The sequence below is a fragment of the Athene cunicularia genome (genome assembly GCF_003259725.1).
Source record: "Athene cunicularia isolate RWA chromosome 1 unlocalized genomic scaffold, athCun1 chr1_part1, whole genome shotgun sequence".
Classification (NCBI taxonomy): domain Eukaryota; kingdom Metazoa; phylum Chordata; class Aves; order Strigiformes; family Strigidae; genus Athene; species Athene cunicularia.
The window spans coordinates 14,710,919-14,736,184 of NW_020799091.1; the positions used below are offsets into that span (position 1 = coordinate 14,710,919).

At 36.9% G+C, this 25,266-nt stretch overlaps 1 long non-coding RNA gene across 1 annotated transcript in view; it reads right to left on the bottom strand.

The window, feature by feature from the left end:
* Positions 1-8,180: 8,180 nt before the first annotated feature.
* The window catches only part of LOC113480726, a 41,905-nt gene continuing 24,819 nt past the window's right edge, over positions 8,181-25,266 (bottom strand). The window contains exon 3 of the long non-coding RNA XR_003398517.1: positions 8,181-8,914. This is a non-coding gene — a long non-coding RNA (uncharacterized LOC113480726). The remainder of the gene's footprint in view (positions 8,915-25,266) is intronic.

Below are 25,266 nucleotides of genomic sequence, written 5' to 3' on the forward strand. Positions count from 1 at the left end.
ATTTTTATTTCACATTGATTTTGTGAAATCACTTGATTTTATCATATGACTGCCATCATAAAACCATATTTTCCTGATGAGTCACATTTGGCATAAATCCAAAACATGATTTGTCCCTTGATTTTCCAGGATTAAGTAAAAAAAGGTATAAACTCTCCATAACACTAAATGAAAAATGCCAATGTATCATTCGTAATCACTTTGAAAAGTGACCACCTGAATGAAAGGAATAGCCTATGCGATTACAGATTCAGCATCATTATTCAAGGACAGGAGAATGAGGGGAAGAGACGCCTTCAATCTTATATAAGCAAACAAGAAACTGAATATGTCAGAGATGCCAAAGAAAGAGATGGGACTACCTTGTCTAACCCCCCACAGGTGCTGTTAGGGCCCTTAGATGATTTAAGATCTTTCCCTGGAGAGATGGAACTCACTGTCCAGATACTTTTTTTCTCCCTCCCTTTCAGACTAATATTCTCTCACACAGAATATAGAGGAGGGAGTGGGAAGGGGAAGCACAGCATATTTCTGCATTATAGAACATGATGGCCACTGAAATGGTGTGGGGGGATAATTTCTTTGCCCAGATAAAACCTGTGGCATGAGAAATCTGAAGCATTTGGATAGAAGAAAATAAATCAAAAAGAAGGAGGAAGGAGTAGTTATGGAAGTAAGTTAGTATGATGTAGGCAAACATTTTGACAGAGGTACATGAAAGGAGCGATTGTTTTGAAGTCAACATATGTGATAAAGCTCAGTGAAAGAGAACAGGCACAGGATATTTCATTAGAGGAAGTCAGAACTGGGAATTAATCTCACTCTCTGTTTGTGCATTACTGGCTTTTCAGATTTCTCTTACCCCCTGAATATCTATTCACTTTTTCCCATTTCACCTGCACTTTACTCACAATTAATCTCATCTTGCCACGACCTTCACAGAACTGTAGATGCTTAGTCTTCAGAAAATATCCATGTGTACTATCATCTGCTGATTTGCATGATATGTTATTTATGTCCTTTCCCGATATGTTCATTAAGGTGTTAAGTAAGTCCGAACACATGTACCATATGCATTTAGAATATATATTTATCATTATTCATTATGCCTTGTTTCCACCAAGCAACTGTTTTTCAGTCTATGTGTCAATATTACTGTCACTGGCACTATGATGCTATAAACAAAATTTCATGAGATAGTATGCACAGTAAAACCTCATATATTATACTACCTGGCTTTTGTTTGTCTGCAAATTTTGTCATTCCATTGAAGAAGTAATCGCTTCTGACAAGAAGGATATATACATTTATTTCTTGTTTTCTTTCGTCAGTGAAATGAACAGGAGCTTCAGAGATAAAACAGCAGTGCCCCAGGAAAAGCCCCGATCTCATCATTGTAGCCAAATGTCCTCATCACTGGGCTGCCACAGCCTGACTCTCTGGGCTGGCTCTCCTCCTGATCTATCAGTTCTGATGACAGATTGCCTGGTTTTGTCAGGAGGCCTGAACTTGTCCTTCTCTCCCCAACACACGCACTCTTTATATCAAAGCAGTAACATAATGGCTAGGGAAGCCTAGCTCCTGGGTAGACTTCTGTGTTTGATATCCCTTTGGTTGAGGAGGAACCTCCTCTGTCCTCCAAGGTGACTGCCTAGACCTCAAACTCAAATTTTGAGGGCTGCAGTTTCAGAATAAAACCAAATCTAAATGATCACAGAAAAGTTTCATTACTTGGGATTGTATTCCACAATATTACAGGAGTCTGTATCACACTTTCTTCTTAATAGTTAGTTTTCTTCAAGTGCATTTTCATAATCCTTGACCATTCTTGCCACAGACATTTTAAACAATTCTGGCAATATAATATATACTCATATTTCTCTGGGTAAGACCAAATGAAAAGCTCCATTAGTACTGTCAGATGAAGGTATTTTTCTTTCCATTCCATCTTTATTTCTCAATTATCAGAGTAATTGATATTGTAGTGGAAAGACAGTCACTTTCTAGTGCAGCAACTGGACAGAAAGAATGATGTCCCTACTGCCCTTGAAAAGAGAATACATACCTTTCACATTACTTTTCTTATTCACTATAAACCACAAAGATACAGGAGTCAGCTTGTCTATATTTGACATTCCCCCTGAAGTTATTTTGGCTTTTCACTTAAATATAGTTAATTATTTATCTGTATAATCAAACCTGCACAATCTCCCCAGAAGAAATAAATTACATAGTTTAGATATGCAAAGGATGCTTAGTTTCTGAGAAAGAACAAAGCTTTTACAAAGTCTTCCCAAGAGAACATAGCATTGGAGAGAGATCAAAGGAGAAAACCCAATCCAACACTATTAGATGAATTAAATTTTACGTGTAATCTTGCAGTGGTATTGCTCAAGTTTCAGCACCAGAAAGGTTTTGTGAGCATTCCCAAGAGAAAAAGAAAAGAACTGGCATGATTTGTTCAAGATATATTCCAAGGGCAGACATAAGCATATCTGCAGTTTGGAGCTTTCTGTGTACTACTCAGCACTGTCATCCTGATGTGAGAACTAGATCTAATGCTCATTTGGGGGAGGCAGAGCTACAGTCCTTAAGCAGAGCTGCTTGAAGTTCTTTTCTGGGGATTTTTATGACTTTTTCTTCTACTCATAGGGATCTGAAGAAACCATTTCTGTGAAAAAAATTGTTTTGGTAGAGATATCTGAGCATCTTCCCTCCTAACAGCTCTGCCTTCTTTATGGTCTTTACTGAGCTAAGTCGGATTTATTCATCCTTGTAGATGTGGGAAGGAGACTTGTTGCCTTAACAGTATTCCTTTCCATGTTTGTTCTTTTGTGAGCCCTTTTAGAGGAAGAGAGTGTGCCACCCTTTAAGCCTTCCTTACCTGAGTGATGCTTGCAACGTGAAACACTAGTAACTTGTGCATTTCCAGTTTCCTACTGTAACAGTCAGTGTATGTTAAGAATTTCTGCTCTGTGTAACTTTTTCACACTGTTTTACTAAAGAATTAATAGCTACTCAGTTTATGGAGCAGTAATTGCTTTATCACAGTCCTGTCTTAATCTGTTCATATTTGCTCTGTTGTGTTTACAAGAGGAATGATAAAAACATAGTAATTTCTGACAGGGGACACATTTATTTACTTAAAGTATATGTAAAATGTTTATTTTTACTGTTCTGTCTCAGTTTGATACACAAGGCTTTACATTATGTATTGAAATATGAATGTGCCCCTTGTTGTTTTAGTCTGCATGTGGGAGGTTAATATCCATAAAGCAAAGTGACAACAGTGAAGCAAAGCAAGGCCCCTGGGACATAAAGAAGTATTGATACAAAATGTAGACCCTCCTCCTAAAAAATATTTCAGCAGGACATAAAAGACTACATGACAAAATAAACATAACATACATTATCTTGGATGGACATCTGTGATGAAAATTATTTCCCTTTTTTCTGGGACATAATAGCAGAAGTATGTAATATCTGCCATGAGGCATTGTCATATTTAATCACATTTCACAAGCTATTGTTTCTGCACAAAGCAGTACTTTTCTAGTACTACAGGCTATTTGGATATGTCTCACAAAACTCTGCAAGATATTTACTCATTGAGAAGTGTATGCAATGCCTGGATTAGAGGAATTTGATAATCTTGATACAAAAGAGCCACTGAATGTCACAAGGAAGAGCTGAAGGATGACAATACAGCTATGTGTTTAACAATTCCAGTTAAGATAATCACAGTTCATCATTATAATTGTGAGCTAACTGGATAATATAAACTAGGGAAAGATGTTGAGTCTTATATCGAATAAAACATGCTCAACTAGCCTGGAGAAGCTATGTACTGAAACATGCTTTGAACTGAGATACCCACAAAATGTGATAGGGATTTACAGTAAAAGAATTAAGCGGTTCAGAAATTCGAAACAAATCCAGAAATGTAGTCTGGAAAGTCATTCTAAGGAAAACATTATTCTGTCAATCTCCCTTGTTTTCATCTTGAAATTTCGTTCTCAGATGACTGCATTAAAACATTGTCTCTGTTAGAACTACACATTTTAATGCTGTGGATATTCAGATAATGGCAAGTGGATTTGACCTTAAAGAACTTATTACTTCAATCCTCTTTTTATTACACAAGTCATTGGCCTGCTTAATTTCAGCTCAGCAAATCACTACATAAATATATAGTAGGTTTTCTACTTAAACAGAAATGTGTTTTGAATTTTTGAAAGAGAGGCAGCATTTTCTTGATTAGGTTTAATGATATAATATACAGATCGTGTATGCCAGTTGAATTTCAAGTCTGAATCTACAGAAATGTAAAGTGGTGGCTTATATATTTTACATGCAAAACATTACATTAATATCACATTGATGTTTTATAGGCAAACATCTTGAAAAGTCATACAAGAACCAATAGAAACTAAAGAAATCCATCGCTTTTTTCTATATGTCTTACATTTTGCCTGGGGCTGGATTACTTAATTGATTCTTATTATTTTCTATAGAAATTAGTTAAATTTCTTCACAGAACCACAGAATTGTCTAGGTTGGAAAAGACCTTGAAGATCATCCAGTCCAACCATTAACCTAACACGGACAGTTCCCAACTACACCAGATCCCTTAGTGCTGTCAACCCAACTCTTAAACACCTCCAGGGATGGGGACTCCACCACCTCCCTGGGCAGCCCGTTCCAATGACCAACAACCCCTTCTGGAAAGAAATGCTTCCTAATATCCAGTCTACACCTTCCCTGGTGCAACTTGAGGCCATTACCTCTTGTTCCACAACTTGTTACATGGTTAGACTCATCCCCAGCTCTCTGCACCCTCCTTTCAGGGAGCTGTAGAGGGCGATGAGGTCTCCCCTCAGCCTCCTCTTCTCCAGACTAAACCCCCCCAGTTCCCTCAGCCGCTCCCCGTACGACCTGTGCTCCAGACCCTGCACCAGCTCCGTTGCCCTTCTCTGGACACGCTCGAGTCATTCAATGTCCTTTTTGTAGTGAGGGGCCCAAAACTGAACACAGGAATCGAGGGGCGGCCTCACCAATGCCGAGGACAGGGGTCAGATCCCTTCCCTGTCCCTGCTGGCCACGCTATTGCTGACACAAGCCAGGATGCCATTGGCCTTCTTGGCCCCCTGGGCACACTTCTGGCTCCTCTTCAGCCGGCTGTCAATCAACACCCCCAGGTCCCCCTCTGTGATTCAGAGCTCTTGTGAAGTTATTACTCATTGATCAGAGAAGACAGACATTTTGTATTGCTTACACATATTGACTATGCCATTAAGCTTGGATAGAGAGGTTCAAGCCTCTCTGTGTCTCCCTGACAGAGAGGGTTATGGTATTCCCATCTGTAAGTCTTCAGAAATCGTGAGTCAGACTATTAAAAAGTCACAAGACAGTCCTAAAACAAAGACGTAAAGACCAGATTTTGGGGTTGTTTTTAATCTGTAATTTTCAACTCTTTATGGAGTACTCAAGTAATTTTTTCAAGCTTCTGGAACCATGGAGGTCATAAGGCAGAGAAGAGAAAACAGGCGCTTGAGTGGGAGGACTAGAGATACAGCTGGCAGTGATGATTCAGTCCATATGCGGATTGTAAGACTTCATGGGATGAAGAGACTTCTCTGATGATTTGCAGACAGACCTTGGACAAGAAGATCCAAAATGCCAATTTTTTTTGAGATAGGATTAAATTTTGAATTTCAGTTATGGCAGAGTATGAAAAGAAAGGAATGTCAGAAAATCTCACAAGAAAAGTTTTAAAAGAGATATCTAGGAGTCAGAGCCCAGAGAGTCTGACATGTACAAGACCGGAAAAGACAGCACAAGCAAGTCTAGGGACTAATGGAATGACCTGCAATTCTCTAGCAGACACTTAATGAGCCACCAGAAAGTAATGTTATTCCCCTTCTTTACAACAGAAGAACTATGTTGCTTTTGCCCCATAGACAAGACAGAAACATGAGGTTAAGAAATGGGTACGCTGACATTGCTAGGTGACTTCCGCAGCATACTGTCTGTACTGGTTTCAGTCTTGGGTCCTCTGTTCCTCACTGTTATTTGCTAAATATCTTCAAAAGGATGGATAATATACTAAAAATTAAAGTGGAAGTTATTAATCTTTGCTGTTTGGTATCAAGACAGATCTGTCATAGACTATGTAATGTTCTTCTGTAATAGAAGAATTAGGAAATTGGTAGAGTACTCAACCATATTTTTCTTTGAGAAGTTATCAATTAATCTTTTATTTGTCAAAATGATCTCTGGAAATTTTTTATAAATATACTAATTTTTTTGAGCCTAGACTTGTTACTTTTTAATTAATTTATTACTTTTTGTATACCTAACAGGATTTTGTTACTTAAATTTTAGCTGCATCATTAAGTTTGCCCTGAAATAACCCGATGGCTGTAACATAGTCTATATGTGTTGTAAACCTGGAAAACAAGAAGTGGAAAACATCTTTTTACACCACAGTCAACAAAGTAAATTGCCAGAAAGGAAGCTCTTCTTTGGAACATACAGCATAAGTGGTGGCTGGTACTGTTCAGTTTAAATTTATTCTTGTTGAATGGCTCCAAGTCATATCATCTCAGACGTTACAAACAGTATTATAAAAAGGAACAGAGCGTCGGTCTCTTCCCAATAAAGAGCATAGTCTTTAAAGTGTTTATGTTTCTTCCACTGCTGGGTTAGACTGTTGTTTCTTTCAACTGCCTTGCAGGATGTAAGGGGTGCAGTAAGTGGCCCCTGGCTGCTGGACCTACAGAGGGGAGACCTGAGAACAGATACACCCCACAGCTGGACCTGCTTGCTGGTAAATCCAAACTGACTATGCCTTTTCTCTGTTGTGTATGTCCTTCAGTGGCTGCTGGGTAGCCTGATTCTCACTTTGCAAATGGAAGTATCTGGCTCAGAGGAAAATCTCTTAATTAGTTATCAGCTAACCCAAGGCTGCTCTGCAGTGCTCTGTTTCATCTTTGTCTTTTTTTGGAGGGAGGGCTGGTTACTTTGCAACCTTTGTGATTACCTGTATTTCAGTTATGTCAGTTTCTGTCTTTAGTTTGTGGGTTTTCTAATCTGATTCTTCACTGAATATGTGAAAATCTTTTTGAAATATGTGAATGTTCTACATACAGCCATTAAATACGAAAGCTGAAATTGTTAGCACAGCAATACATTTTGAAAGAAAGAAAAAAATGGTCAAAATATATTCTTATCCTGCAGTTTTTCCTAGTAGTCTTCCCACTGGCAGGCATGCAGATTCTTCACCTCCTGCCACAAACCTTTGGCATATTCCACTATCCTTTCCTGTTCTCCATCATAACAACCATGCTCCAACAGGGCTGTGATGTGGTTTTGACTTCTTCATTTGATATTAATACATTAATGCATTTGTCAGTGTGATTTTTGAGAGGTGGTGTGACTATTGCCTTATTCAACTCCTCCAATAAATCCAGATCTGCACCAAAGCCATCCCTCCCAGGACCTTCCCCAAACCAGCCTTCTCGAACCTAAGTAGCACAACCCAGTTACCTGATATGGAGATAAAGAGGACAGATTTTTAGTTTTACTACTTTGAACAGACTGTATAAACTTTTGGAACTAGGATGCTAATTCACATTAATCATCCAAACATTTTCATGCATCCTTATTGTTGACTGACTGAAATAAATTTATAACTCTTTGAAATCCCTTGACAGCAAGAAGGTACTTGGTGCGCAAATAACAACTGATGTGTCTCCTGTATAATCAAGCAGAGCTGGCTGAATAATGGGGAAATGCATTAGCCAAAAGAAAGAAATCTCTGCTTTTTTGTGTCAGAATTACTGGTATATTTACCTCCAATTTTTTACTAGATTTGTACATCTAGGAAAGTATGTCTATTCTGAGAGAAAAAGAAGAAATAAAACTATTTAATGCAACAAAACATGGTAGTAAGGTAGCATTAGCATATACAATAACTGGGAGGAAGCAGGATGGGGAGAAGCTCAGGAGCATTCAGGCAAGGCAGAAAGCACTGGGGTTTGCTGTTCATGTAAACAGCAGACACTGCTCAGGATAGATGGCATTATGGTACTTAGTGTGAAGTTGAAACTTGCAGACCTCAGTGATGCATCTCAAGCAATGTATCAGACTATACTCAAAATAGTAAACAAAAAGAACTGGTAATAATTTGTTGGTATTTATTAGCAACTGGCATCAAGCTTCTGAACAGTAACATCAGGAAGACAAATGTAATCACTTCGGTGGAAAATACATTTGAGCATTAATTTTTACACTGTTTATTGCTCTTCTAGAGGTTGTCTTAGGCTTATTTAAAATATTAAATTATTGATAACAAATTAGGACATTTTTACACACATCATCACCATCTTAATGTCCCTTCTTTAGAATATGTACAGCCTAAGAGCAGCTAGAAGACTGCATTCCCTGAAAACCAAAAAAGTTAACCCACCTAAAGAAAGGAAAAAAAACCCCAAACACTGTTACATGATTGATGGTAATTAGAGAACAAATTACTTTGATCTGTATTCTTGGAAGTGGTCTGAAATACTATTTTTGACATAAGATATAGGAAAGTACCACTCATCAGCTCCCAGCTGCTCCTTTCTCAGACAAGCTTCTGTATTCAAGCAACCAGACAATCACGGCAAATGTTTGGTATTGAACTCCAAAGGGAGGAACAGACACACTACTTAATGCAGTGGTTCCACACTGTAGATGGCAGCATGACTTCTTTCCTCAGTACATGATTCCTCATCTTAATTTTTCACCCCACCTGGGGTTCAGTCTGGTCTTCTCTTTCCACTCATCCTTCCTTCTGCCTGACGTTGGGCTCTCCATTGTCCTGACTCACTGGCTTATGCAGCTGTGCTCCCAAACCATTCCTTGAAACCACCTGGTTTGAAGAAAAAGAAAATGCCACAATCACCACTTTTCACAATGAAAAAATCAAAAAGTATGCTTTCCTTGGCTCTCTCACACAGTCACTAGTATTGTTCTTTTCCTGTGCCTATAATAAAAAGGCATTCTAAGTGCTAAAAGCTGTTGCCTTTTTGCCGAGTTTCTTGAAGCAAAATGACCATGGTATATACAGCGAATAATGAATAACACTGGATTGAAATTCATTTGGACAATTACACATAAATACATTAATGGAAATCACATAATTTCCCAGAGAGTTTGAAACACAAAAAATAGGGAAAATACTTGGCTCAGTAGAGGAATTTCTTATCCAACTCTAATAGTAACACATATAAGAGATTAGTTTCCTCTGCTGAAAGCTCTTCTGCAGTGGTAGATCTGTCCTTTTCCTCCCCTGTGAAATATGGAAATGTGCCTATGAAGATTTGTGAAAATAAACAGCCTCCTTTGCCAAGGAAAACATAAGTTGAAATGTCTCGGGTTTAGATCTATATAACTTATAACCCATCCCCTCCAGAAATCTGTATTTATTTTTCTTAAAGACATGTGAACTGTAAAGCAAGGTACTGTTTAAATGCATTGTTTAAATGGGACTTTCATTTGTTAGTTCACTTGAGGGCTTCTTGAGGGAGTTGGCTGTAAATTGCTATTGGCAAACCTTAAAAGATGGAAGGGAAAAATGTGTTATTTATTGAGTGTTGATGGTGTGTTTAGTCCTACACAACAGAGGGAGCAAAACATACCATTTCCCAAGAGGGATACTTGATTTATATTAATTGATCTAATACAGGCACACAGATTTCCTATGGAACAGCAAAAGGCCTGGCTTCAACAAGTATAGGGTGCATGGTAGACATTCAGTTTATTGTGGATCATCTCTAGAAAGTGTGGTGGAAAAATATATATTAAAGAGGGTTTTGAAAAGGCAAAAGCATAAAGGGAAAAACAGAGATCTAGAGGGAGTAGAAGACAAAAACTCCACTGAGAGAAGACTTTTCAGTTACCCAAAAGTTGCTGAGTATTGAACTGTTCTTTAAAAAGCAAAAACATTTCAACACTCTGGTAGTAAGCTTTGTTGCTCCATGATTTACACATCTCTTTTAGTACTGAGCAAAGGGACATATATTAAAAATGCATATATTTGCATGGATCTATATTTATTAGTGTAAAATTAAAGGGATTTTTGAAAGTATACTGGCTTTGAGCCACTCAGACTTCCAGTTTTGGAATGACTTCAGGATTCCTGACTCTCCTTTGCATGTATACTCTCTCCTTAATGCCTTGCTCTTTCACACATACCTTTTTATAGTGAAAGAACAGCAGGAAATTAATGCAATAAGGAAAAATTGATCTGTAGGAAAGCAGTGATTGAGCATATGTGAGAAAAGATGAAAATCTTCCTGCATGTAAGAGATTTTATTTTTCCTATTTATGTTTATATAATACAGACTGGCCCCTCCTTTACTCTTTTGCCAACATTGTTCCTCTAAAATTTGATTTCAATTTTCCCATCACATTTTCAGATTTTTGCTGTTCCATCAAAGAGCCCACAGACTCTTCCTCTTACTCAGAAAAAACCTCCCAAAGTTTTCTGAGAACACCTCTCCACTTACCAATCCCTTTTCCCTGCCCTGAGTTCCCAGTTTCATGGGGACTCTGTGGGTGAAAAGAGTTCATGGTTATCTGCAGTGCCCAGCCAAGGGCCAGGCTTGACTTTTTAGGGACAGAAGTAAAAAGGGAGCCACCTACCCATCAGCAGCTCAAATAGCATTTTGGTATGGTTTCCAGAATGAGATACAATAATTGCCAGACCAGAGCATCTTTGCTGGTCCATATGGATGCATGCCATGGAAAATGCATTAAGAAAAACTACAGACAGACTAGGTCTGAAATGTACTTTTTACGGTCTGTGTGTCTTTAATGCTATTTCTTCTGTGGTAGATTTTCTGTGATATATTTATTCAAATGTGCACACAAGATATGGCAAGCCAGAAGTTTAAGGACCTTGCTTGTTTTCTGACTTTTGCTCATAAGGAGAGTGAAAAAAAAAAGTTTATGATTTCAGGTGCTACTTGAACTATACAGAGTAGCTACAAACCTTTACATTAAAAGTCATCAACAGAGAAGGGCTGAGTCTGCATTGCAATCTAATCAGTTTTAGGATTATAAAAGAAAAGACAAGATGAAAGCAAAAAGCTCTACACTGTTTCTGCATAAACATCTACGTCTCCTTGAGCTTTACAGATTTTATGTTCAGGCTGAGGATTAGTTTAAGTGAAAAAGATCAGAATGAGATGCTGCTATGGTAGGTGGGGGGAATCTAGCCACACTGTGGATGTGAGTTCTGGTGAGCTTTGGTATCTTTCAGTTACATGACATGAATTATGACATGTTGGACAGCGTTTGTGGTTGGGAGGGAGAAGACCTCTATCTAGCTCTCCTGGTACCTTGGTAAAGCCATAGCTGTGTTGCATGCATCATTAATATTGCACAGGAGCAGAACTAAGAGACATAATTCATCTCATGGTGCTGGTTGTTCTACAGCCACAGAAAGAAAGGCCATGCTCCCTGGTGCTTACCCACTAAGGAATTCATTTGTCTTCCACCCTAATGCCTTCACACGACCTAACAAACCCAGGAGACCTCCAGTGTGACCAGAAAGAGGTGCAGGCCTCTGGGTGCTGCAGTGATAATTACCATTAACTGATGAGCAGTGGTACTGGGATTAGCTTGGTATTACCTGCAGATACAGACAACAAGGATTTGAGAAAGGGGAGGGAATGGTGTTCATTCTTCTGCAGCTGTGACTCTTCAAAGTGTCCAGCTTTGCAGAGTTTCCCGTACAACAATGGGGTGGGTAAACTCCTATTTTGCCTAGGTGCTTCTGGTCTTCAGTCAGTGTTGAGGTTCAGTGTGCTGGATGAGACAGTCAGGTGTGGAAGAACCCGGACAAAGGAATTTAAAGACACAAGAAGAGAGATGAAGGCCAGGAATGAGGATACTGCATGCCAGTCACTGATTGCCAACTGATTGGTACACTTAGTTCAGCCTTTCTTGGACTGTTTTTGTTTATAACAGTGGCCAAGTTAGGGAAAAGGGTTGGGCTGGCTGGACAATATTTTATTGTGAGGTTTTGAAATTTATTATCATTCCAGTGCAGAACAAAGTCTGTGACTTGTAACATAAACTTAATGAAAGTATGTCTAAGAAAGTTTTTTAAAATAAAAAAGCCCACCCAGAGTAGTTCCTGTAATTTCTGAGAAAACCAGATTCAAACAACAGCTCTTTCAGTGCCAGAACAGAGTCTCAGAAATGTCTTCTTTCCGAGGTGCACCCTCCTAGCAGATGTGGGAAACTTATTCCTTTCTCACATGCAAAAAAAAAGGTGTAATGTGAGTAAACTACCTGAAGTGGCCAGATAGTTTTAGATAGGAGGGAAGAAAACAGACCATTCACAAATATCCCAGAGGAGATATCAGCTCTTTTTTTTTTTTTTTTTTTTTTTTTTTTTTTTTGTCCATAGTCCTGCTAACTAGGGAATTAATGTGGGATGTGGGATATTCTGGTTGGATTCAGTCTTTTTCTGGAAAGGATTTTTACCCATATTAAGACTCCAATCAAATTTATTGTTGGATATTCTGAACTAAAAGTGTTCTTAATGAAGGTATTTCATTTTAGATGAATAATTGAGCAGGGTAGGAAGAATTAGAACAGAGGTTTTCCACTTCCTGACAGTGTCTGAACGTCTTTCCCTCCTTCCTGTTATCTGAACGATGATATTCTTAATTTGCTGTTGTTCTTTCTCACCTGCTCTCTTAATAGTTGTTGGAGTGGTGGACTCCAGGGGCACTGCTGGTTCTGGCCAGGAATACCTTCCCTGGCCAGGGACGATTTTGTACCCTCCTTTCTGACTGTCTCTAGGGAGGCATAATGGGGCACTTCATTTGTAACTAAGAAGTTCCTGCACTTCTAATATTTTTATCTACTCTTTTCAGTTAACCGTAGAAAATAGCTCTTGGAATGTAAATAACGTACGAATGTGCCCATGTGAACTCCATCAGGGCTATCATCTCAAATATGCAAAGGTTTATTAGCTGGAATATCTGGAGTACTTGTTCCCAAACTGGACTACCATTAAGTGTCTAGATAATGACACTCTTGAGCCCATCAATCACCTATGTATAGAATAAGCACCACCATCACATTGTTAAGACTCCCATTATCCAGAGTGAAATGGAGACACAATGTCTGTATGTCCTTTCTCTGTATCATTTTTAAGGACAGTTATGATGTTGTGAGTCAATTCCAGCAGGGACAAAATAGCCCTATTAAGATTTCTGGGTCAACTCCAACTCATCTCCAATCTAAACTCTGATCTTCTTCAAAAAGGTTTTGATTTGGCACTGATTAAATAAGAACCAAGTGAGGAGTTAATTAAGTGAGTTTGCTTTGATAAAGTTTGACTTATTCAGCTTCATGGAGCATAGTCACACAAGTTTTTTTCTCCCATTGCATTTCATTTTATTTGTCTAGAGTTAAAGTTCCGAAAGCAAGGAAAGAAAACTTTACATTGATTTCTAATCAATATTTTCTTTGCATCCCTGCAACCAACAGCACAGGGTGACAATGTCATATTCAAGATAAATGGGGTTTGAAAATGCACTTTTCCAGTATAATTGAAAACAGAGCTACACATTAAAAAAGCATTTGCTTTTCGCTGCTCTCTTGTACAGGGGAAATTGTCTGGCAGAATGAGTATAGGTCTGCGTTTCAAAGAGGTAAGTACCTTTCTGATCTCTCCCTAGGTATGGCCCCCTTCCAGCATGCTCTCTAGGAGAGTAATTTGCTGTATTTTTCCAATTCATCTGAAACAGAGTCCATCACTTTTTTCTATTTTTAAAATTTCATCATGAAACATTATTTTAAATAGAACCTTTTAAAAATAATTAGAAAAAATTCATTCCAGAACTGGATTTTAATAATTTTCTCAATTGCAAACTGTTATGAAAGTGAAGAGGCTTAAAGAAGTTTTTCCATTTCTTTCTATTTTAAGCATTCATCTTTTAGAACCGTCACTTTATTCATCTGCACAACTTGACTTTAAGATTGTTTTATTCTTTAACTCTGTATGTGTTGTACATTAATAACAATGTAACAATTTATTGGAAAGAACTATTTTGGATTACTCACATCGCTGATATGAATTACGGCTTATCTTGCCCCATAGTTCAAATACATTTTCACTTCAGAGTTCTGCATGTTTTATACTCATATATTGTGCAGGTATTAGTACTAGAGAGAAAAGTACTGTTTTAAATATAAAAAGTTAACTTTATCTCTTTCTGTTACTTATGGAATTTATACAGACAATTTCATATTTTCTCAAATTATTCTATTAATTCTATACACTTATTTTTTTAGATCTTGATCTCTAAGGACAATATGAGCAATAAAATGGAATGCAGCTTGTAGGGTGGCTGTATGGCTAGTATTCTACCACGTCATATTGTTTCTGTTCCCTGAATGCATGGGTTATCCTTTGAATAAGTGAAGGCTACAGAATGGGCATCTGAAGATATGTTTCTGTCAAAAAAAGTGTTGGCAACTGCAGAGAAAGGAAATGTTGTTACACAAACATTTTCAACCTTTTCCTTTCTTTGGTTGTGTAAACTTTACCTCTAGCACCCAGCTTACATCTCTTATCATGCTAGACCAGAGCAATGTAGAGAAGTAGTTGTGCCAAAAGGAGAAGCTGATAGCTGAAGATGAAATCAGATAAAGGTAGAAGCAATAGCTTGGGTTAAAGAAACAGATTATCGTCAGATTTTATATCTGCTGCCTTGGCTGAACATCTTTTTGCTCTGTTCATTGTTCAGCTGGGAATTTTACTAATCTCACTTAGTTTCTGTAAATTCACATAATGGAAAAATAATAATAAAAACTTATGTGAATTTTTGCAAAGACCTTTGTTTGGGGTTACTGTTGATCACTGCTCAGATATCTGGTGTTTAACACACTATACTCTGATGGGGAGCATATCCTTAAAGTCTCCAATGACTAAATATTTCTGGGCTTTGGCTTCAATAGATCAATAATTTCAATTGTGTCTGGAATTCATAAAACAGTTAAGTTACAAGCATTTCTGGTAAAATTTCTAGGACTGGAGCATCTCAAATCTCCATCTCCATTTTGAAACTATCTGTTCTTCCAGTCATTACAGCTACATAAAATTCTCAGAATATTGCGATTTCATGGGTTTATGTTGAGTAAGAGGTTTCAGTTTTGTCAGTTTTGTCATAGGAATTACTGCCTAGGCTTATGGAGAATAAATCAGATTTTCTTAAAACCTGGACAATCATCATCAGAGTTAAAATGAACATTAATCAACCAATTTTCTATGTCCTTATAGTCTACTTCTTGAAAGAATTCTATAGTCAGGTTTCATTCCAGCTCCACAAGTTTTATTCCTTTATGCAGATCCTTGAATATCACAGCAGCACCAGGCAGTAAATACAAGCATCAGGTTTTTTTAAAAGACCTACAGAGGTAATGCACATGTAGAGGAAATATTTCCCTATCCTATACTGGTGCAAAAGCATTTATTGCATGACAGAAGAGGATACTTAACAAAGGGGACCTTATTCTTGTCTCTGCAGTTCTTTCTGGAAGATGATTTTGCAATGGGCCAAGGAAACAGCAAAGACAGCTAAACCATGAATTGGCAGGTGAACCTGCCAAACAAAGGGAGCTGGCATGATGCTGGTTTCTGCTGTAATCAGCTGGTAGAGAAAAGGTAATTTAATTATATCCCAATGATTTTGCCAGCATACTTGCAATAAGTCTGATATGTGGGTTATTGTCTAATGTCCTTTGTAGTATCCTGAAGTTCCTAAGACTCTCAAAGAAATTTAAAAAAATCTTAATTTTCACTGTTGTTAAGGAAAAATTCACCCATTTTCTTTTGTTACAAAATCATCCTCCCCTCTACTTACATTCCCCAGGTCTTCCTGTATGAACTTTTATTTTCTGTAAAACCTCAGTTTACATGTATTGAGAACTTAATGATCATTCTTACTCAGTTGGATTATAGCCCAATATGGCCCATTTTCAGTTCAGGGCTTGCTTTTGAAATTTAAGTAGTATTTCAAGTTCAGTCACTGTCCCATACTTTGATTTAGCTGTTAATGTCCTACAGAGAATGTCATTCCCCTATTAAGAACTTGAGTAATTTTAAGTTGTAATCTTAGATGCATCAACAATGCAAAAGGCACAAACATGATTTGATTGACAAGGAGATGTTTTATTTGAGAAAGTTCTGAATGTAAACTTGACAAATGAGCAAGCATGACATGGAGATCACAGGAGAAACAGAAGTGGGGAATGACATGAGATTTTTTAGAAAATTGCTTTTCTGATAAAGCCACATTTCAAGCTGAATGATTAGCACTTACTCCGAAGATCACCATGCACTGACCTTGGCAGTATCACCAGGGTCAGATTTGCATACATATTCACAAGCATGAATAATTCTCAAATTTTCCATTACATTAGGCACAAACAGGTTACTTTTCTCTATCATCATGCTTGAATGTCTTCCCTTGTCACTGCATTCCTCTTGAAATGAAAATTACTCCTTACAGTAAGCCAGCACACTGGTGCAGTATCTCCTTATAGCCGTCTCCCTGAAAAGCCTGGTTTCTGTACAGTGATTCCCCTTCTTCTGTATTTGTAAAGTGATGGCAAAACAGTGATCATCCATGCTTGAGGCATAGTTCCATCTGCTTTTGGATCATTGTCATTGACTGACGTCTTGTAACTCTAAGAGCTTGATATAACCTGTTCTGTTATCAGGTATTACCTATTAGCACTAGGAGTCGTACCAGAGCAGCAGTGCAGAAAAGTCTGGATTCTTTCTGTAAAAATAAGGTGGGAATAATCTTTCTTCTGCTCATACCTGGCACTTAGCAATACCTGGAGGATACTATATACTATAGCAAGTGGCACATTCTATGGGCAAAAATCCTTATTCTTCTAATGTCTTCTGTAAGTTTTTGTTTTCTAGGTGACTTACCTCTTTAGCATAGCCCTTTACTTGCTACTAGAGTTGCACAGATGGAAGTCCCACTTCTTGAAGGGTTTTTCAGTTTTAAAATATGTATTTGTTTCAGATCTAAATGAAACATTATAATCTACAAATTATTTTGAAAAATAGAAAAAAAAGTTTTACTTCAGTATTTTTATTTTTAATTTTATATTAATGTTATATTATTTTCAAAAATCGTACAAAATCATCTGCAGGCTTTTAATGAAATATTGTTTCACTGGTAAAAATTGAAATACGTGGCTCTAAAATTTAGGGGATGATTCAACTGACCAGTCAATAGATGTCTGCTGTGTACTGCTGAGTGTATCAATGTAAGGTGTTTAAGTGTAAATATTAGAGACTCAGAATTTGATGCAGTTCTTACACATATGTGAAATTCCTTAATGTATCCTGTCTGATTTCCCTGTCACTATGAGATGACATGATTCTGCAATAAATCTTGTATCATATTTTCCAGTCCTATGAAATGTGGATGTTTTAACTATTAATATCAGATGGGAATAATTTGGGGTTTTGTGTCCAAAATAAAATTTTGGGAAAAAAAAAACAAAACCAAAACCTCACAATTTGATTCAGAAATTTTCAGGTTTAGTTGGAAAACAAGTTTATTGAAAATTTTCCAAACACCTTTAGTTGGTTTTCATAATTTTCACTCCTTTTCCACACTTTCCACTGTAGAAAATACAATCCTTTCAATAATGCCATTTTAATGATGTAGCATTGCTTACTGAGACGAGTAAACAGTATAATGTCTATGCTCAGATACTTCCCGAGGAAAAGTTCTAATATTCAGAATGAATTCCTTTACAGTGAAGTTTTCTGTCTGTTTGCTCTTTTTGACAGTTGAGACCCAAGTCCTTACGACAGTGCTGCTGCAGCCATTAACTACAAGGCATACTTAGGTCAGCAAAGAGGTTTCTGCATTGAGTGTACAAAATAGATTTCAGATTTTATGAATTGTATACAGGATCTCATTGTCAGTACCATAGAGGAACTTGGATTCAAAAAGACCTCTGGGAACTATTTGCTTCAAACTCCTACTAAAAGCAGGGCTAACTTCGAAGTTATGTCAGGTTGTTCAGGGCCTTGTGCTGAATAGAGATATCACATCTCCTCTGGGACCCTCTTCTACTGTTATACATGTGAATAATTTTTTCTGTGAATAGTTTTTTCCTTCTTTAATCACTTTTCCATTGTTACAATTTGTGATGGTTGCTCTTTCTCTTTTTGCAATGTCTCACAAAAAAAAACCCCAAACTCATGAACCTCATTTCTCTGTAACATTTAGTTAGTTGAGGGCAGCAACTAGATTCCCTTTCTCCTTCTCTTCTCCATGCTGAGCAAAACCAGATCTCTCATGCTCTCCTCCATCATACTCCAGCCCTCTGACCAGTGTGATGACCCTCTGTTGGATGCTTCCTTTTCTGCTGATCCTCAACTTCTGGAGACCCCCAAACACTGTTTCAGATGAGGCATCACAAGTGCCGAATAGATTGGAAAAATTGCTTTCCTTGTTCTTCTGACTATGCTTTTTCTAAATCTGTGTTTTATGCAGCTACTCTTGTTTTTGGTAAGAGTGTACTGCAGATACATGTTCAATTTGATCTCAACATGGACAGGTCATTCTCAGAAAAGGTGTTTTCTAGCCAGCTGGAGCCCAGTCTATAGTGTCTGCATGAGGTTATTCTACTCCAGGTGTAAGAACTTAATTTGCCTTAGCTGAACATCACGAAACTTCTCTCAAGCAAGTCTTACAGCTGAAAGGCATCCCTAACCTCCAACATATCCACCTACAGATAACCTACATGCGAACTCAGTTCATCAGGTAGCTGACTCAGAGCATAGAGCATACAACTGGGAAATTTCTAAAGAATGAAGAAAGTAGATTTAAATAATAGAGAAACTGCTGTGTGTATGGCAAACAAATTCCTTAGTTTGTGGCTACCCTCCCAGCACCACAGAAACCTATGCAGTATTTTGACTATTTGGAACTGGGTTTTTTTTTGCAACACTGAAAACAGTAATATCTGAGAAAATAACTTTATGTATTTATTTATATTAGAATCTATAGCATTTCTTAGGGTAAAATCCAGTACTGAAGCAATAGATTCACTATAGTCATCTTTAGAAGTACCTTGTAGTTTTCAGTGCATTTTTTAGGCCACACAGCAAAAGTATTTTTCTTGTATCTTTTCAAGTTATTGAGTTTATGATTCTGAAATTTTCCTACCTTTGTCATTTTTGTAGGTCATGGTTTAACCTACATCAGTAATGTTTGCACAGCATGAACAGTGCTTGCTGTACCTTGACTTATCACATTCACTTCCACCATTGTCAATTCAATTGGACAAGAAATGGTTATAGCCTTTTAAAAGGTCAGATATGATTCAAGGGGAAATTTCTTACCTATGTATGTGAGAGCTGTTTTTTCCTATAACCTGGTCTCATATAATTTCATCTGATGTTATAGAATTCACATACACCAGTCAGCTACCTCAGTGCAACTGCATGATATCCTGTTCACATTCAAGCACTACCTATGCTATATTCATAGTTGAAACCTTTAGTTTATGAAAAAGATCTTTAATACTTTCATGTAGTAGTGTAATTATGATTTGCAAAGAGAAAGGGACCAATCTATGCAAATTCAAGTAAGCCATATTGTCACGCTTCAGGAAAAAAAAAAAAAAAAAAAAAAAAAATATATTCAAGGCTTATACGAGCTTTCTTTGAAGTGTGTAGGAGGGATCAGGAGAAGGTGGTCACCCTTCCTGCCAAGTTATGGACATGAGAGAGAACTATAGCCCTAGCACAATATATCTCTCCATGGATGCAATGCAGCTATCATATGGAGGCAGCATCACTGCCACCATCAATAGCTGCACAGATCAAAGCTGGCAGATGGGTCCTTGAGTGCTGCTTTTTTCTTCTTTACAGAAGAATATCTCATCAGTGTTCCCATGGTCCGGGAGAAATACTGCAATATCACCAAGAGGATTGTTGGCACAAAGAATAAAGATAAAGGATCAGAAAAATAAAATAAAGAAGATGTTTTAGCTGGGAGATAGAGCAATGGGGTCATGTTCTGATTTTTTTTTTTTCTGAGTTTTAAAACTCAGAATTTTTCTGATAATGTTTCTGAGTTTTAAAATTGAGTTTTGTATGTACCTTGAAGACCAGCTCCTTGAAGACCAATGCCTTTTGAGTTGGACAACTGCACAAACTCTGAAGTGCCATCAGGTTAGGGGATCACTCTTGCTTTGAACTGTACTGCATTCCATCTGTAGATATTTTGCTGCATGTTTACAAAGGAAAACACAGGGTCCAGAAGTTAAATTTAAAATATATAGAAGAAAGTTCTCCCAATATAATTGCATATCAAACTGTTTTCTGTTGTGTAAATTACAGATTCATAGCACTGGGAGGATAAATGACTCAAAATTTCCTTATTATGTAAATCGATGTAATCACACTAAAACTTGTGGAGAGATATCAACAAAAGAAAAAGGTGTAATTGAAAGTCAGTATCCTGGTGTAATTCCTAGTGCAAAAGTTAGAGTCTACTAATTCCTTCATATCATGGATTAATCTTTGAGGGCAATGGTAGGGCAATTTGGTAACTCATAACATATTTTTCTTGTACATGGAGTTACACCTTTGAAATCACAGAAATGGAAAACTGATGTTACATTTTATTGAATATCCCTACAAACTGGAGCAAGATACAGAACAAAATGTGTCATACTATGGGTTAAAAAAAAAAAAAAAGAAAAAAGAAAAAAAGACAAGTGTAGATCAGTTAATAAAAAATGGGGGAGCTAGAAATGAATCAGACAGAGAAAACTTGAACTTTAATACTTTTGTCTCAGTTTCAAAGTGAAATATTGACAGTAACCAGATTGTTAAATACATTAATTTAAAAAAAAAAAAATGTACAAAAAAGCTAGACTAAATGTGTTTTAGATTATATAGATGTAGTCAAGTAAGGAAGTCCTGATTCACCTTAGGGCACTAAAGGAACTAGACAATGTAATAGCTGAATCACTAGCAATTATGTTTAAACGTTGTGAAGAACTGAGTAACAAACATATTATTTATCCTTGAAAGGGAGAGTATGGAGGACTTAGAAAATTATAGCTCACAGCACTCAAATTTAATTCCTGCAACAAATCATTAGGTAATCAGTTCAAGTATCTAGAAGGCAAGATGGTGATAAAAACTACACAACATTTGTACAATAAAAACCCAAGCCAAACAAACTTTTTTTTTTTTTTTTTTTTTTTTTTTTTTTTTTTTTTTTTTTTTTTTTTTTTTTTTTTTAATAAGTCATTTAAAGGATAAGGGAAAGACAGTAAATGTAACATACTTTGACTTCAGTATGATTTTTCACTGTCTCAAATGGTATTCTGTGATTGCATAATTCTCAGAAGCATGCTGAGGAAGCACAGTGAAGATGAAATCATCATCAGGTAGGTGTGAAATTGGCTAGAAAAAAATCCCTGAGAGCACTTACTTATCACCGACATCAGAAAGCATCTTAAAGGGGACTCCTCAGAGCTCAGCTATATTTGATGTTTTCTATAGTGACAGAAGATGGTGTAAAGTTCAATTTGTGCAGTTTACAGCTGATACCATGCAGGCAGGGCTAGAAAACTCTTTAGACCAAGATCAGGATGAGATCAAGAAGTTATCTTTTGAAATAAAACCAAACTCACGAAATCAGGTCAAAAAGGAAAAACAAAGGTTAACAAAAAAGAATGTAAGATATTTGCAGGTTCACAAAAGCAGATACTGTCTTGGACTCTACCGTTTGGTATGGTCTATGTAAAAAAAAATGAGGCATCTCATTTTACCACTGGTGGTCTCAGTTGGAACACTGCACTAACAAAGATGTTGACAAACTGAAGAGTATCTAGAAAAGAACAGGAAGAATTCTAGAAAACAAAAACCCCACACACAGTCACTGCATGCAGCTCTGATCCACACAAAACAGGAGGCAGATATGACAGATAAGGTAGGTATGAGAACCTTTGTGGGTCACTGGTAGATCACTGGGCATTTTAGCCCTGATATTTAGGCCCATATCGGGGGCACTGTTATTTTGAGCTCAGCGTATTGGAGTGGATACTTGCTCTATGGGATGTCAACTTTCATTCTCATTGCTATGGGCTAGATCAAAGTTGTGCACAGTGTTGTGAACTGCAGCAACACGTAGGAAGAAGTGGGTTGGGGTGGAGGGAAATAGGGAAAGACCTTGATGGTTGAAAGATCATGATGGTTGTTAGACCATAACATCATCCCAATGATTCATCATTCTCAGTGAAGAGTTGCTAAAGCTATTTTCTACCCAGAAGAGCGAAAAAAAATATAGTATAAGCAATTCCAAATCTTAGATCCATATGGTATTTTTAAGTGCTTAATTTGCAATAAATTGGTTGTAATTAGTTTTCAATTAGGGTGAAAAATTGGAAGAAATATATGGTTCCTGGGATTGAAGTATTTCAAACAAATCATGAAAACACTGGTCTGTCCTCTTAGATATACGTTTTAGTGTGTACATTCTGGGAGAACAAAATTTTTTTGTGAATCCTTATGTAATTTTGATCTTCCTTTTAGTTTTGGTTCTTCAAAATCTGCCAATTCAGATTTATTTATAAGTAATATCATCAAATTTTTGATGAGTGATGATGCATCATTCTTTCTTTTAGACACACACAAAAATCACAAGACATGATAGATGGGATTGAATTTTTTACAATTTTTATCTACCTGGGAATTCTTTGTCAGAAACTCATCACACTTATTCTTCCCTTCCTCATTCCTACTGTCAATTTCTGATCTTCCCAGTCTAACACACGTCCTTGCTCAGGTCCTATTTAACTCCCCTTGGACGATATTTCAACATGGGAAGAAAAGAGGTCCCTCCTCATTCAGTGACGTGGTACTACTGGTACATCTAGTATCAACTCCTATCTGTTTTAGAGGCAATTTTCTCTGCGGTTTACTTCTGTTTCTGATGTGCTGAGGATCTCTCCTCCACCCCACACACCTACTGAGCAGCAACAAGCATAAACCCACAAATAACCTGATAAAGCCTTTGATAGGCTTGATAAAGGCTCTAACCTGAAAGAGCCTTTGGCTTTTCTACAGAAAATCCCAGTCTGTCCCCGCCATTGCAGTCGTGAAAGAGAAAGACAATTCCACTCCTAAAAAGTCTTATTACTTTGTTTCTACAGCAAATCACGAACAATCACTTGCATTATGATATCACGAGTGGGAACTGCTAAGCTGTATCTCAGCAAGAGCTTCTCTGGCAAAACTAGACATATGTGCTTTGCCCATATCCCATCGAATCTCTTCTTTTTTAGTGCTCCATATTCCTAGATATCTAATGCCCGACCTCTTTTCTAAATCAACAGAAAGACGAAACTCTTTCAGAGTCACTGTTCTTTTCACTCTTCTCTGTCAAGACAGGATAATGTCATAAGGGTTAATTTTCTACCACTTTGTAAGAGCTTTTTTAATCCCCATTTGAAAATCTGCATCTTTTTTTAGCTTTTCATACCTAGCAGTCTCATGTCCACATCTGGAGAGCTGGCAGTATGTTATTCATGCATTATCTTGCCTACAATACATTAAAACGCAGTACTTTGAAGCCTGTATAAGAACTTCCTAATTTATGATAATGTTTTTATATGTCAATGAACTGACAAAACTAAATGTGATTTTTCCATTTAAGGACAGAAAAGCAAAGATGTTTCACAATCTGAATCAAGTTTTACTATTATATAAATTAAATGCATGTTATTTGTTTGCTCTCAAACTCCCCTGATAACATGATGATTAAAGGAACGCATACGGCTTATTTCACAAGGTCTTAAAGTTGGCAAATAGGAAATTCAGACTGATGGATCAATTATAATTAGCTATAGAGTCAAGGCACAGGTGTCAGAATTTTATAGAAGTTGTTTTTTGTGTCGAGGTTCTCAGTTTAGTGCATTATTACATCAGCTTGTCACCACCTTTGGATGAGGTTATGGATTCCTGAGTTGACTCCCAGAATATCCAGATCTTACAAAGATTTATACATTCTGCCTAAAGTGATTTCAATGATTTCGCTGGGAATACTCACATGAATAGTTACATACCAGAGTGTTTTAGGGAATTCTAAACAGGAAATATAATAATTGTTTCCCAATAGGAACATTAATATAACTATGTTGCATTTACTACATATACTACATATATTTATGATACTATATAACTTTAACAACATAATACACGATATTATGTTAAACAGTTTACAAGAAAAGTGAGCATAAAGAATACTGCACAACTTGCTGTTTTTCAATGTTATTCCTGACTTCATAGCAGGTTTTTTTAAGGGATTCTCAAGAATTTTGCTGTGTATGTTTCAACAAGAGATTTTTGTTCTATCTCACGAAAAGAGTCAAAGCAGCAGCAGCTTGTGTCAGCTGTGCTAAGATGTGCATGGAGAATGAGAAGTAATGCCACAAAACTGTGGAGTGGTCCATATAATTTCACAATGAAGTCTACAGTAAAAATAATAGAGTATGTAAAAGTGGTGTTCTGATAATATCTGTGTGGGAGGCAAAATGGAACCTAATAATAGTAATACGATTCAGGAATAAATGGAATAGCTCTAAGTATAGGAATCATGCAAATATAACAAAATATATCAGCCCAAAGTATAAGCACTGTTTGCATTCAAATACAAAACTTTGGGCTATAAATTGAGAATTCAGTTGTGGAATTTGTGGATTAAAAAAAAAAAAAAAAAGCACATTAGCAATCACAAGACTGAGCCATCCATTTGACACTGAAAAAAAAAGACTGCGGGATGTATCAGTTGGGGCATTTGTATTTGAGGTACAAAAATAGTCATGTCACAGTGGTGGCACTTAGGAATATCATGTGAAATTTTAGTCATTCTGTTCAAGAAAAAAAATATTCAGATTGGGAGAATTGGATGAGAGAAATGTCAGAATTATCAAGAGAAACAAGCTTTTTTCATTTAAGGACTAAAATAGCCTGATTTGTGTGGTTTTCCAAGAGGGGGAAAAAAAAAAAAAAGTAAAAAAATGCTATAAATGTATTCCTATAAATGTATAACAGACTGTCATGGGGAAGATGTATATAAACTCAACAGTAATTTATAATGAATGGCATTGATTTGGACTGGAAGCCGATAAAATAGAAGC